Source organism: Equus przewalskii, chromosome 19 (assembly GCF_037783145.1).
Source record: "Equus przewalskii isolate Varuska chromosome 19, EquPr2, whole genome shotgun sequence".
Classification (NCBI taxonomy): domain Eukaryota; kingdom Metazoa; phylum Chordata; class Mammalia; order Perissodactyla; family Equidae; genus Equus; species Equus przewalskii.
In genome coordinates, this window is record NC_091849.1 from 8,724,574 (window position 1) to 8,740,103 (window position 15,530).

The 15,530-nt window shown below is 38.3% G+C and overlaps 1 long non-coding RNA gene across 1 annotated transcript; it reads right to left on the reverse strand.

Annotated features, from left to right (window-relative positions):
• Positions 1-12,637: 12,637 nt before the first annotated feature.
• On the reverse strand, positions 12,638-15,144 carry LOC139077242 (uncharacterized). Its single transcript, XR_011529577.1, has 4 exons — positions 14,971-15,144; positions 14,479-14,552; positions 13,958-14,031; positions 12,638-12,858 (listed from the first exon to the last, which is right to left on the reverse strand). It is a non-coding gene; the product is annotated as an uncharacterized lncRNA (long non-coding RNA).
• Positions 15,145-15,530: the final 386 nt, after the last annotated feature.

Here is a 15,530-nt window from a genome sequence, read left to right on the forward strand (position 1 = left end):
CAGTATTGTGCTAATCTGGCCAAGCATGACCATAGACTGAATTTTAATGAGCTTCTAACCCCAGGTAGTAATCTGGCACAATTTCCAGCAAATGCATGCCATTGGCTATAAAGAAGCAGTTAAGCTTCAGAAAAGACGTACCACTGAAAATCTGTCACTGGAAATTCAACTGATGATGCCCGATGAGTGTAGGTTGGTAGTGTCAGTATGGGAAATGAATTATGTCCTTGTCATATATCATCTATGAAATAATTCACATCTAAAAATGCTTTATGGTGATTCCCAAACACCACAAGATGAGACTTACCCAGGGAAGATTTTTAAACATAAATTCCTAGGCTCATCCCAGAACTATGGGATAAAAACCTGTGGGAGATGAGGTCTGGGAGTCCGGGTATTTACAGTTCCATATATGATTCTGAGGCTAAGCCAGGTTTGAGGACTACTGCTCTAGAATACATCTAACATCCAGGGGGAATCTTGTAACTGAAAATAAAATGCCAATCAATATAGAAAAATCAATTGTATTTCTATATATCAGCAATGAATAATTGGAAATTGAAATTTAAAAAGTACAATTTACAATAGCACCCAAAACTTGAAATATTTGGGCATAAATCTAATTAAGATATACATGCTGAAAGCTACAAAATACTGATGAAAGAGTTCAAAGAAGATCTAAATAAATAGAGATAAATACAATATTCACAAATTGGAAGATTTAATATTGTTAAGATGTCAATTCACCTAAATTGATCTATAGGTTCAACTCAATCCCAATCAAAATCCTAGCAGCAATTTTTTAAAAAGAAATTGACAAGCTAAGTCTAAAATGTACATAAAAAGACAAAGGAAGTTGATTAGCCTAAACAATTTTGAAAAAGCAGAACAAAGTTGTAGAACCCACACTACCTGATTTTAAGACTTATTTGAAAGTTGTCCTAATCAAGACAGTGTAGTATTGGCAAAAAGACAGACACATAAATTGACGGAATAGACTAGAACGTCCAGAATTAGACTCATGCATATATAGTCAATTGTTTTTTGAGAAAAAGTGCAAAGACAGTTTAGTGGAGAAGGGAACTTCTTTCCAATAAATGGTGCTGGAACAATTGAATATCCATATGCAAAACAATGAACTTTGACATACTTTTCATTATATGCAAACATTAACTCAAAAAGGATAACCAGACCTAAATGTAAAACCTAAAACTATAAAACTTCTAGAAGAGAACATAAAAGAAAAACTTTTGTGATCTTGAGTAAGGCAAAGATTTATTGGAAATGACCAAAATCATGATTTATAAAAGAAAAAGATGGTAAATTGGGCTTCATCCAAATTAAAAGCTTCTGCTCTTTGTAGAACATTGTTGAGAAAATGAAGAAAAGTCACACACCGGGAGAAAATATTTGCAAAACTTGTATCTGACGAAGAACGTGTATCCAGAATATATAAAGAATTCCTAAAACTCAATAATAAGGAAACAATCCAGTAAAAAATGGGCAAGATTTGAATGTACACTTTACCCAAGTAGATATACAGATGGCAACATATGCCCATGAAAAGATACTCAAAATCATAATTATTAGGGAAATGCCTATTAAAATCACAATAAGATACATTTATACATCTATTAGAATAGCTAAAATGTAAACAGCTTACAGTACCCAGTGTTGGTGAGGATGCAGAGCAGCTGTAAGTCTCAGACATTGCTGATGGGAATGCTGCTTTGGAAAACAGTTTGGGAGCTTCTTAGAAACATACACGTACAATATGGCACAAAGTTCCCACTCCTGGGTGTTTATTTACTCAAGATAAATGAAACTTATGTTCACATAAAAGCCTGTACATAGATGTTTATTGTGGCTTTATTCATAATCACCAAAATCAGAAACAAGCCAAATGTCCATCAACAACTGAAATGATAAACTGTGGTACATCCATATAATGAAATACTACTCAGCAATAAAAAAGGATAGACTGCTGATACACGCCACAATAGGGATGAATTTCAAATACACTATTAGGCTAAGTGAAAAAAGCCAGACTCAAAAGGCTCTACATACTATTTGATTCCATTTTAAATGACATTCTGGAAAAGAGAAAACCATGGAGACAGAAAGCATATCATTGGTTGCCAAAAGCTGGTAGGGAAGAGAGGTTGACTACAAAAGGCATGAGGGAATTTTCTGGGTAGTGTAATTATATGTACACTACTCTATGTGTTGGTCAACATACATAGAACTGTATATGAAAAGGGTGAATTTTACTGTGTAAATGATGCATCAATAAACCTGTTTAAAAAGAAAAAATAAAGACAAACAAAATTCCAGTTTCATGGGCCAAGGTATATGTATTTTGCTTTGTTTCATCATTTCTAGGATCCAAATTATCTTTTCTTTTTCCTCAAAACAACTAATGTAATAAGTGGGCTGCCAGTCTTTCCTGCTGTGGTAATTCTGAGAGGACAGCGTGTTATTGTGTCACTCTATCTGCTGCTGGGAGGGGCTTTCAGCACCTACCGTTATTATCACACAGCCCCGCCCAGCTGCAGTGAGGTACTAACAGACTGGGATAGAGGGGGAGAGGAGGACTTACGCTTCTATTATACATCAGACAACCTGTGAGATGAAAAAAAATTTTTTTTAATTTAAAAAAGATCTTCAGATCCAATTAAGAAGTGAAACTGAACACCAATTTTTGCACTTAAACTGGGCATGGTTAGGTTGTTCTCGGCCAGTTGGCCTCTGTATGTGTTTGAACCAGAATGTTCACAAACGAGGCAGGAACTTCTATGATGTCAGGACTGCCTGTGTGCCTAAGCAGGTAGTGTGCTAAAGGAAAATATTAGCTGATCTCCAGAATGCCAGCAAATTGGTTAGTATTTGGAAGTACACAGCAAATACAAAAGAGTTGAGGGATATGAATTGAATTGTAAAAAAAGATACTCAACGTATTTAATTTCCAGAATTTGCCATCTCCCTATTGGACCTCAGAGAGGTGAAATGACTTGCCCACAGCTGGTAAGCGGCAGAAATCATATTTGAACTCAGGTCTTCTGACTCCAGGGCCAGTGCACATGGATTGCTTTCCTTTGTCTCACAGAAGTCCACAAATGGAGAAGCCGAGATGCTGCGGTAGCTCACGCCAAGAGCGGCCAGCAGCACTCCTTTCCTTGGACTCTAGTGCTGTTAAGTTGAATATAACAATTTTTAAATTAACTCTTACTTGGCATTCCATTATCATTAGATTGATTTAACTTAGTTACATTTTTAATTATTTCAGAGTTAGGAGATACATGGCAAACAATTTTATTTTCTTTTATGACTCTTTTTTTCCTTGGGGAGGAAGACTGGCTCTGAGCTAACATCTGTTGCCACTCTTCTTTTCGCTTGAGGAAGATTGTCACTGGACTAAGATCTGTGCCAATCTTCCTCTATTTAGTATGTGGGACGTTGCCACAGCATGGCTTGATGAGTGGTGTGCAGGTCCAGGCTTGGGATCCAAACTCGTGAACCCTGGGCCACTGAAGTGGAGTGCATGAACTTAACCACTATGCCACTGGGCCGGCCCCCCTTTTATGACTTTTGAAAATACTCTAGAAATGAGGAAGGAAAATACTTGGTAACATTCTTCACCAGAGCATGACATTTCTTTTCTCTTGCCTTCCATGGCACCAGCCTCCTGGTTCTCTTTCTTCCCAGTTCTTTGTAGACCCCCTGGTGGGATCATCTCCTTCTGCTTGCCTGTTAGATGCTGGCATTTCTCAGAGTTCTGTCCTTGGGCCTTTTTCCTTCTTAGCGTATATGACATCTCCTAGGTGATCTCGTGCATTCAGTTTCCACTACATCTGTAGACCATTGACTTCATCTTCGGTACAGACCGTTCTGTCTCAGAGAACCATAGATCCCATTTCTTCTTATTGGACAGCACTGCCTGGATGAGCCACAGATAACCGTCTCGACACGCCCCGGATGGAACTCATCGCCTTGCCTCCACTCTGCTCTGCACCTTCTCGGCTCCTCCTTGTTCCCTATGGCATGAATAGCACCTGGGAATCATTCTCGAGTCCTTTCCCTCCCTCCTCACATGCCGGTTTTCACCCAGTCTCACTGTTCTGCCTCCTTTCTATCTCTCAAAGTCTTCCCCTCCTATGCCTTCATCGCAGCCTTCCTCAAGGCTAATCTGCATTATTCTAATTCCTTTCCTCACCGCTCCTCTGCCCCTCAGCTTTGCCCCCTCTCCTTCCTGAGGTGCAAGGCTGAATCCCGTTACTTCCAGCTGAAAGCCCCACAATGGCTTTCCACTCCCAAAAGACAAAACCCAGGCTCCAAGGCTTCCCCCACCTTCCTCTGCAGCTACTTGAAATCCGAGTCTCAGCCGCAATGAACTACCTGCAGCTATCCAGGCACCCTTTGCTGTTAATCAGCTTCAATTATTCACTTTTCCTTCTCCTCCGCCCAACCTCTTACAGCTGGGTGTTAGGTCTTTGCTTTTAACGTCCTTGTCATTATGGATAGTTTCAGCAAGTGTTACATATACTTTTTAAACATTTAAAATTATTTCTTGTTTCCACATTTTCCCCACTCAATTTTTCACAAGGAACAAGCAAATCTTATTAAATTAAAATATCTAACCTTTATTAAAACACCTTATGTATAAGTAATTGCTTTCTCTTTATTTTTCTGATATGGTTCAGATGAATATAGGAAGTGTAAGACTTCAAAAAAGTGATTCTTCTTTAAAGTCTATTCACATTTACAAGGCTTCCAATTTTTTGTGTAACTCACACCATCCTGAAGCAAGCTCCGGGGCTGAGGATTTACTCCCGGCTCTCCAAGAAGAGATTAGGGCATTTCTTGCCTATCACACTGAGCTTCTTCATTTCCTTCTTCTTCCTCTTTTTAAAAAAATAATCAATAGACTCTATTTCTTAGAACAGTTTTAGATCTACAGAATAATTGAGCAGATAGTACACAAGTTCCATATACGCACCACACTCCCACCCCCACGCTGCATACATAGTTTCCCTATGATTAACATCTTTCACAGTGTGGTACATTTGTTACATTTAATGTTCCGATATCGATACATTATTATTAACTATAGCCCATAGTGTACATTAAGGCTCACACTTTGTGATGCGTCATTTTATGGGTTTTGACAAATGCATACGGACGTGCATCCACCATCACGATTCACAAAGAATAGTTTCATCTGCGCTTCATTTATTCATCCTTCCTCTCCCTCCCTCCTCCTCAACCCATGGCAACCACTGATCTTTCCAATGTCACCACAGTTTTGCCCCAACATTATATTTTGAGCCAAAGATTTCACCACCTTTTTAGGCAGACCTCTTTCTGTTTTCATAAAAAGGAGAAAGAATATCTTCTTGAAATTTAAGTTATTTTGCATAGTTAGGAAATGTTCACAGATTGAACTTTTTTAGTTAGCAGTAGTTTTTTTCAAGGACCAGGTTGCATTTTGTCCTCCCATTAACCTACGATGAATACATCATTGGTCAACTAAAGCTGTAGGAGGAAGAAAGACCCTGGGCGATAAATGGGGTCCAGATAGACCCAGAAATACCCACGAGGGAAATTGACTTCTCTTGTCAATCACCAAATTGCAACCAGCAGTCACGTGGACAGCTTGGTAAGAGGTTATCAATTTTTTACATATGACAATGATAAGATAATCTGATATACAAATTAGGCTATTGCAATGGTCAGTATTATCATTTTCTGCGTTTTCCATCCAGAAAAACCCCAGTTGTGAGAGTTCAGACGGCAGACCTCAGTACTGCTCATTTTCAAATAGACACCCTAACAACCCGTTTCTAGATGCCACTCCCATTTAAACATGATAGTGCTGATACTAAGAATGGAGTGCATACTTAACACTCTTGGTTTTGAAGTAAACAAATACCAGTTTGACCCAGTAGCTAGAAGCTGGGCGCATGACTCTGAGTGCTACCGTGCACAATTCCCAGGCAAGAAGCCGTGACCTTCGTTTGACCACATTATACAGCCATTTGTTGGAAAATGACTTTCCATCGTAGAAAGATCAGAAGTCCACATGGAACAAGATCAAAGTTAAAAGAGAAATTCTTGTATAACTGATGAAAGCTAGATATTTTGTCCAAGCCTCACTTTTACGGGAAATAAAAAGGGGAACCCCTGTTAGAAGCAGAGTGAATGGCATGACCGATGGAAGAACTTCACAAAATTAATACTTTGATAGTGCTTTATAGTTTCTAAGTGGCTTTTCTCATATCTAGTCTGATATAACTTATCATTATCAGATGTGTCATTAATATAGCAGTGTTTTAAGACATTGAAAATCTGCTACTGAGAGCAACAGATTAGTGATCAGAGATGATCCTTAGTGACAGTATAACGGTTTTCCTCTTCCTCTTTGTTTTAGCACGATGCTTGAAGCCCTATTCTTTGAGCTGAAAGTATGGTTTGCTATTCCAAAACTATTTTAGTCCCAGCAGAGATGGAGTTTGCACGTGCATTTTATATAAGTAGGGCCGACTCACATTAGGGGGAAATAAAGCCTATGATTCATAATAAGAAATTGCTGCCTTTGAAATCACTTCCTACCGTAATACTGGCCACTTCATTACAGTGGTAATTAGAAAGAAAAAAACCCAGAAACAGCCATTTGAGAGGGAAATTAGTACTTAATTTCCAAGACTGTTTTAGTTTAATGGACGCAACACTGGCAAGATTTCATACTTAAATTGCAAACCAAAGAATGATAAGGCTAATGTTTTAGACCTGTCTTCTAAATGGAAAACACTTAATGCAGCCTGTGATGAAACAGTGTCTCCTGACTGAATACATCCCTTAAAGTCAAATATACTGTCTGTGAAGAAGAGTTTAAAAAATAAATACATATATGTAGGTGAATATGGGTGTGTTTGTTCCAACCATTTAATCAGTTGCTACTGTCATTAAGCAAAGAACAACTGTTTCAGCATGTACCTTTAGCTTGCTAAAGATACTGCAATAAAGAGAAGGCACTGTTAAAAGAAACTCTCATATTTTATCAAAAATATCTGACGCAGTCCAAAAAGAAGCAATGAATATTCTGCGGGAAGACGAAAACAAGACTTAAGACAAAGAAATAAGTGTAGGTTGGTCCAAGATGCCCCACTTTTTAGAGAGGTTCTGAGTCATCCTCTGAAGACCATGTTTTCTGTTTTCCCATTTCCTCTTGTAGAACACTGTTTCATTCTGGAATGTAATACTCATATAGAAAACTGCATCAAATAAAATTATACAGCCCAGTGATTTATCTCAAAGGGCACACCAGCATAATCACCACACTGGGCAACAGAATATTGCCAAGCACCATACAAACCCCCTTCTGCCATTCCTCCTCCCTCCCTTGCCCCAAATGCAATTTTCTTTTATGTTATCACTTCTCTGCTTTTCTTGACAATTTTACCATCAAAACATGCATCCCTAAACATTATAGTTTTGCTTTGCCCCCTTTTTTTTTTAACTTTGCATAAGTGGACTCATACAGTTTCTATTCTTTTGTGTCTGTGTTCTTTCATGCAATATTACGAATGGGAAATTTACTCTTGCTGCTATGAGTAGCAACTGAGTCTTTCATATTCACTGTATTATATGCATACACTATATATTTTTTTAACCCATTCTACTGGAGGTGGCTACTGTATCTAGGTGGCTTTCAGTTTTGCTTTTATGAATGGTGCTACTCTGAATATTCTTCTGTCTTTTTATATATATGTGCACATTTTTCTGTAGTATGTGCCTATGAGTGGAATTTCTGGGTCATCACACATGCATATATTCAAATTTGGTAAATAATGCCAAATAGCTTAGAGTGTCTGTTTTCAACCGTCATTTCTACCAGTGGTACATGATAATTCCTCCTTCTCTGCAGGGTTGTCAACATCTAGTAGTTACAATCTCTTTAATTTTAGCCTTTCTGCTAAGTTTGTAGTAGATTTTTAGTTAGGGTTAGATATGTATTTCCCTGATGATTAATGGAGTTGAGCACCTTTTCATGTTTATGGCCATTTGGTTATCCCCTTTTGTAAAATGCCTCAAGTCTCTTCCCAATTTTTGTATTGGGCTGTCCTTTTTCTTACTGATTGTAGCTGTTCTTTGCATATTCTAGATACAAGCTCTTTTCTGGTTATATGTGTGGTAATTTCTTTTTTCATTCTGCAGCTTGCATTTTTACTTTCTTAGTGACATCTTTGTAATGAATAGGACTTTTTAGTTTTTAAATTTTATTTTGAATTAACTTCACATTTACTGAAGAGTGGAAAAGAGTGCAGAGAACATCCATATACACTTTATCAGCTTCCCCTAGTATTAACATATTTATCAAACATTTATCCAACTCAGAAATTAACATTGGTATGATACTATTAACTAAACTACACAGTTTATTCAGGTTTCACCAGTTTTTCCACTATCGTCCTTTTTCTCTTTTAGGATCCAATCTAGGATACTATGATGCATTTAGTTGTCCTCTCTCCTTAGTCTCCTTCAATCTGTGGCAATTTCTCAGTCTTTTATTGTTTTTCACAAGCTTGAAACATTTGTAAAGGACTGGTCAGGTATCTTGTAGAATGAACCCCAAAAGTTATCATAGAATTCTTCCTTTCTCTTGTGCCCCCATATTAATCACCTTCTAAATATTGCTAATATTGGTTCCAGCCTCTCCAGCCCCGACTGCGTGCTTATTTAGGGCCTCATTTCTTTCTTGGACTTGCTTAAATACTACCTCTTGCAAAAGTCTTTCTGAATAGTTGTATTACACTTTATATGTAACCACAGTATTAGAAATTATTGCACCATCACTCTATGCCTGCCTCTCTCCTCACTGTGAGATCATTGAGCGAAGGGGCTTTGGCATTTATATATACCCTAATACATGTTCTAAGAGCCTTGTAAATTGCTCAACACGTTTGTTGAATGGATAAAGCAATGTGACATTTGGGTCAATGGATGTCATCAGGAAAAATCAAACAAAAAAGAAAGCTTACTATTTTCCCATTACTTATTACAATTGCTGGTAATTTATACTTTTCTGCAGAGGGGTCACATGGGTCCATGGCTTGTTATTTACTAACCTTTCTGAAAAGCCAGTTAGTTCAGATGGGACTATTAATTTGAGTGGACCTGTGTCAATGTCACTTTAAGATAGAGCTGAACCATTTATGATCATCTCTGCTCTCCAGAAAAGTCTGTGTTCATGCAGTTATAATGAAGCCTTCTGACATTATAGCCACCTCATTTGAATAGTCATGTCTATTTGGAAGATAACAGTCAAATCATAATACTGTTGAATTTGTATGCTTAGAAAAGCTTAGCATCAGGCAATTTGAGTTTTGAATATTAAAATTTCAATTTATACACCACTTAACAAAACTATCATAAGAAAGAAAATTCTGTGAAGTGGGGGTGTTTTTAATCATCCCTTTTTCAATATAGTGGATTAAGTATAGTAAAGTCAAGCAATTTATGCTAAATCTCATCATATTACAATAATTCAGGAGTACTGATTGCTAATTCTAGATTCTCCCTTCTTATGGTGGCAACAATGTTTCCAGCTAACAAAGAAGAATCACAAAATCATTAAGTATAACTTCTGATGCGGCTCTTACATGTCATATTTTTAAAATTCCCGTTGTTAATTATCTTTAATCCCTTCACCAGCTTTTGGTTTAGTTCCACCTGGATCTCTTGCTGTGGGAGACAAATGGACCTTGCAGTTCACACCTTTGCAAGTCAGATTCCATTTGGTTCTCTGCCAACATTGAAGCCTACATTCTCTATTTTTTCCCCTTGTGAATAAGCTTCTGCTATATGTTCTATCTCCAGTGATGTCTTCTTGGCCTTGACCACACTTGCCTCGGCTCCTTGCTCAGCACTTCTATTGAAACTCAGATCTTGACCAGTCCTTTGATTCTGTCTCCCACCCCAGTTGCCCATAAGACCTCTCCCTAAGGTTGAGTCCCATTACCTGATGGTAAAATACTCTAAGGGCCTACCTGCAAAATGGGCTGTCTCACTCACGCAGAGGAGGATTTAGCTGATCAGGGACAGCAGGCAGAAAATCACTGCTTCTTTCATCACTGTATGTGAATCCTTCCTAAAGCCTGGTTGAGGAGGCCAGTCTCCCGAGATGGGTTAATAGGCACACCAGCAAGATTGTCAAAGCGAGGACACAAACAGTGGCGAGGATGCCAGTGCTCACCTGGTGGTGTGCTGGCTGGAAAGGTGGAGGTTAAGGAATGGCGGGTTATCAGACAGGCATTAGGATCCAGAGTCAGAGCACCTGGCTTCAGGGCTGCTCTGCTGCTCGCTGCACATGAACCTTATTTTCCTGAGGCCTGTTCCCATGTGTGCACAACAGAAATGATTTCTGCCTTGCCTATTTCACAGGGTTTTGTATAAGTGATGCTTTCTGCACTGTGCACTAGACAACAGCAGAAGTGGGAAATCTTACAAGGTACCATCTCAAATAATCAAAACTTTAAAGTGAAGTAAAGTTTTCCAATCTCAAAGAATCATACATATGTATTAAAAACAGTCTCATCTAACTAAGCATCATAGGAAATTTAAGTTTATTGTAATGACTGAAATCTATTTTATATTTCCATTACTTACTTTTCCTTACAAAAGACTTGAAACCTATTCTTGAATTGTTAAACATTCTGAATCTTACTGCTTAAACTTGAATTTTTACCAATTTAAATTGGTAAATGCACTAGTATTTTAAAAATAAATTGAATCGAAATAGCAGCCGGCAAGCTCTTATATGGATTGGAATGTTAAATCAGAGACTCACTAGTGTAAATCACTAAGATGAAAATTGAGAGAAGTTCCCTTTTCATTAGTCTTGGCTCCCATCAAGATGGTGAACTAGCACAGGCTGCCGGCTTCTTTCCAAAACAAACTTGGAGAAACTATGGAAGAGAGAGAGAGAGACAGAGAGAAAGAGGGGGCAGACAGACTGACATGTGGATTCTAGGGGGAAAAAAGATACCAAAAAATGAGCTGTCCTGGGGAGACTGAGGCTGTGTTAACTTTGGAGTATGGACAGAAGCAGAGGAGGGAGCATGGTTTGGAGGGAGCACGGTTTGGAGGGAGCATGGTCTAGGAAGGAGCGCAGTGTAGACGGCAGTGAGAGGGCTGCTGGGAAAGAGGCCATGCCAAGGCGTATAACAACTGTAAAAGAAAGACGACTACAAATGTCTACCATCAGAATCATTAGAATAGCATACCCAGGAATTTAAAATAACCATGATAAATATATGGAAATAAGGTAAAATACTGGTAACATAAAACAAAGTCAAGAAATCATTAGAAAAATCAAGTGGAAATATTATGAAAATAGTTGGAATATAAAAAAACAAAACACTAAGAATAGGGCAAATAGCAGGTTACTAGATGAAGAACAAATAAATGTTGAATGTTCACACTGAGAAACTCTCCCAGAAGCAGCAAGAAAGATAAAGAGACAGAAACCATGAAAGAACAACTCAGGGATACGTGAGATGAAAGTAGAAGTGCCAACATCAGCAGGAGTCCCAGAAGGGGAGGAAAAAAAGAATAATCAAACTATTAGAGCTTCTCAGAAACTTTGTAAACAGATAAGCCCTCAGAATTGAGAGAGACAACAGTGCCCATTGGTACCAGTCCCGTACCTGCAGACCAGGTACATGACCTTCCCCACGTCAGTCAACGTGCTGTGATGCTCCCCTGGTTCCTCGCCGTCTAAGGACAGACATCTGTATGACTTGAACTGGCTGCGGTCATGCTCTGTAGGCATTTCACAGTAACTTCCTCCCAGCCCTACCCTACCCTATCCATTAGATCAAAGCTTCTCAAGAGCAGACATTTCATTTGACTCCTTTGATGTAATGACAGGTATGCCAACATCAAAACAGTCCTGAGATTTCATGATTTGTGTCGCTTAGCACGGATTTTTCAGACTAACACAAGGTCAATTAAAATGTAGTTTAAAACTGGAGAAAAGATGATTACTGCCTTTACACATCTTCTCTGGGTATATATACAAAAGACATCCTACACAATTAAAATTCAGACAAACATTAATGAACTTTTCAGAAAGTATAAAAAAATCCATTCCCAAATGCTAATATTCTGTTGAGTGAAAAATGAAACAAGATATATACTTGAATTGATCTGTTTCTTATTCCTTGTGTTATAACTGGCATTAAGAGAAACAACTGGGAGGGGAGTCCTGCAAGGAAATCTCTGATAATCAGACTCCAAGGTCTCATGTCTATCACTACCTATCGTGAATAATTATCCACATTTTACTTATTTCATCTACATAATCTTATCAATTGTGTTAAACTGATTAAGATGGCCTAATTATGTTTTAGAAATTCGGGGGTATCCTAGGATTAAGATATTTAATAACACACGTTTTGTGATTAAAGTCTCGGAATTCCGTCAGGGTGAAGTCCTACTTCCTGAAGCCTCGGGAAGACAGCTCATTCTGCAGGAGCAGCAAATTACTGAAGCGAACTTTTTCTTCACAATGTCACCATGAAATAGCATAAAAAGTATTCTAACCACAGGCCATGAAATTAAATCAACAGACCATGACTGGTAGGAAATTATGGGTTTATCTTACTTTCGTGAAGATTTAAAAAAAAAGTAACATTTATGGAGAAAGTAATGAATATTAAATTTTTCACACACCTATAATGATGAAAAAACTCTTTTCACTATGCCAGCAATTCTGCCACATGGTAAGATTTCTGTTCAGTTTGAACAAAGGGACTCTGAGAGACGTTAAACCGGGTCAGGCCACACAGAATGGGAAGTCTGAAAAGCAAATGGAAGGAAATTAGGAGAAAATTATTCAAATAATTTAAGATGTCCTGATATTGAAAACATCTGGAGTTTGTACTCTAAGACCTCAACAACTCAAGTGTGGCCTGTGACAGGTCTAATCCTACTGAATTAATTAACCTCACCCAAGTTAATCCTACTGAATTAACGTCTTTTTTAAGATCCTTCGGTGATTCATATGCACATTAAAGTTTTAGAAGCACTCCCACCGTGGGGAATTATTTTGAAAACTTAGGGCTAAAAAGATACCCTATGACTGGAAGGAAACCAACATAGTTTCTGCATTTTTATGTAGAGATCATAGCACATCATCTATAGAATGGGTGTCCTTAAGGGCAAGGGTTGTATCTGATTCGTTCTTGCATCCTCAGCATCTAGCATAACGCCTGGCACATATTTGGGCCAGTGAGGATGGATGAATAAATGATTCTGAAGTAAAAACTGTCAAGTCAGTGATGCTACACTACCTATTAAAAAGGTTAAGATGGCTGACTCCAGGGGCAAGTACAAGGACATTCAATAAGGACACACGAAAAGCAAAATAAGGGAAAATATGAAACACATAATAGGAAAAAAACTGTCATGGAAGGAAGCACACAACAAAGCTTTTGAGCATCAATATGCAGAAACTGATAATTTGAAACTGTGTAAAGAGCAAATGTGATATTGCAATGCATAAATATTTTCATTATGCTAAGCCATATTATTGGTGTATCATCCTGATAAAATTTTACTAGAATTCTGTGCTCTTTGACAAAGAATCTAGAAGGTAAAGTAGGTTTAAGATAAAAATCACTTGAGAAAACTAAGGGAATTAGATAACAGTCCAGAGAATGCTAAAAGTTATTTAAAAACATTTGTTGAGCATAAAGCCTGCAGTGTGATTCTAAGTACCTGGAATCAGGTCTAGTTTCACAGGTGATGGGATCAATCTCCAGGAAGATTGCCCTCACTTCAGACGCCAGCTGCAAGCTCTGAGCTTCCCAGGTGGCTCGCACTTGTTACCAACTGGCTACAAATTCGGGGGTTCCCACTATCCCCTCAGGTTCAACAGTGTGCTAGAACAACTCACAGAACTCAGGGCAGCCCCACAGGTTCCATTACAGTTTTATTATACAGGATACAGACCGGGAGCAGACAAAAGACCTGTGGGGCAAGGTCCAGGAGGATTACAACATGAAGCTGCCACGTCTGCAGAACACATCACCCTCCAGCCACACCAATGTCTACCTCCAACCAGGGAAGCTCTCCCAAGCCTTGCTGTCCAGGATTTTTACTGGGGTTTCGCTATGCAGCCATGATTGACTGAATCATTGGCTACACAGTTGAACTTCTTCTCCATACCTTTTCCCCGGAGGCTGAACTGATATGTCACTCAAAACCCCAACCTGATAGTCACATGGCTGGTCTTTCCAGCATGGTCAGCCCTGACCCTGGAACTATCTAGGGGCCACCATGAAAAACAAGGACATTCCTATCACTTGGGAAATCGCAAGAATTAGAAGCTACCCATCAAGAAACCAGAACAAAAGCTGCCCAAATTCTTTATTATATAACATGGGCTTACTGAGGATTCTGGCTAGGCTGGCTTACCTCTAGGTCAAGTCTTAATATAGTGATCCACAGGAGTTGGCCAGATTCTTCTGCTGTTATGTTATTTTGCTGTACTGAATATCACGCCAGAAAAGGGGACATAATAAGACAGAATTCAGAATATCAATTATCCAATATCTTTTTCATCTAATGATATTCTTTGATTAGTCTTGTATGGCACAGATATATACTGGGTGCCTACTGTGTGACAGACACCTAATGTGAACACAGCTGAACAACTGATATTTACATTGCTTAAAAGAAATACATCTATCTGCATTTAACTAATGTTCCAATCAAATTATCCTTGCCTATTCATTTAAGCATGTCCCACAAATTCTTTACTTAGGAACACTTTATCACTCATTATGTTACTCTGTTCATAGTGGGGTCCAATGGATAGAAAATATGCCTCGGAGGATGACAGAACTGGGTTTGAAATCCAGTCCTGTTCCATACTAGTTATGTGATTATGAGCTAGTAAGTACTTACCCTGGTTCTCAACTTCTGTATTTGCAAAACTGTGAACAAGAATAATCACGTCTACTTAGAGAGGCAGCTCAGTGGTTAAGAGCATGACTCTGGAACCAGACTGCTTGGCAGATGGCTCTGGCTCTTTCTCGAAGGTGCAATGTCCCTTAATCCCTCTGGCCACAGCTTCCTCATCTGTAAAATGAGGATAATAATACCCTCATAGAGATGTTGTGAGGATTAAATAAGTTATTGTGTATAAAGCACTTATAATAGTGCCTGGCACCTAACAAGCAGTTATACATTACTGATTGCAATTATTATTTTTAATTCCATTTTTATTTATGACTTATTTTGGTTGTTGGGATGACGAGATAATATTCATGAAAGAAGACCATATTATAAAATCTGGCACAAAGTACACATTCAAATGTTGACTTCCTTTACTAGGAATTATCCTATATTTTAGACTCTTCATTAAGAATACTCCATGGATACAAATAAGTGAGATGAAGTTTACCTCCATCTGATGGCAAGTAAAAAAAGGTAATGGAGTACAAAGGGTTATTTAGGCTGGCAAA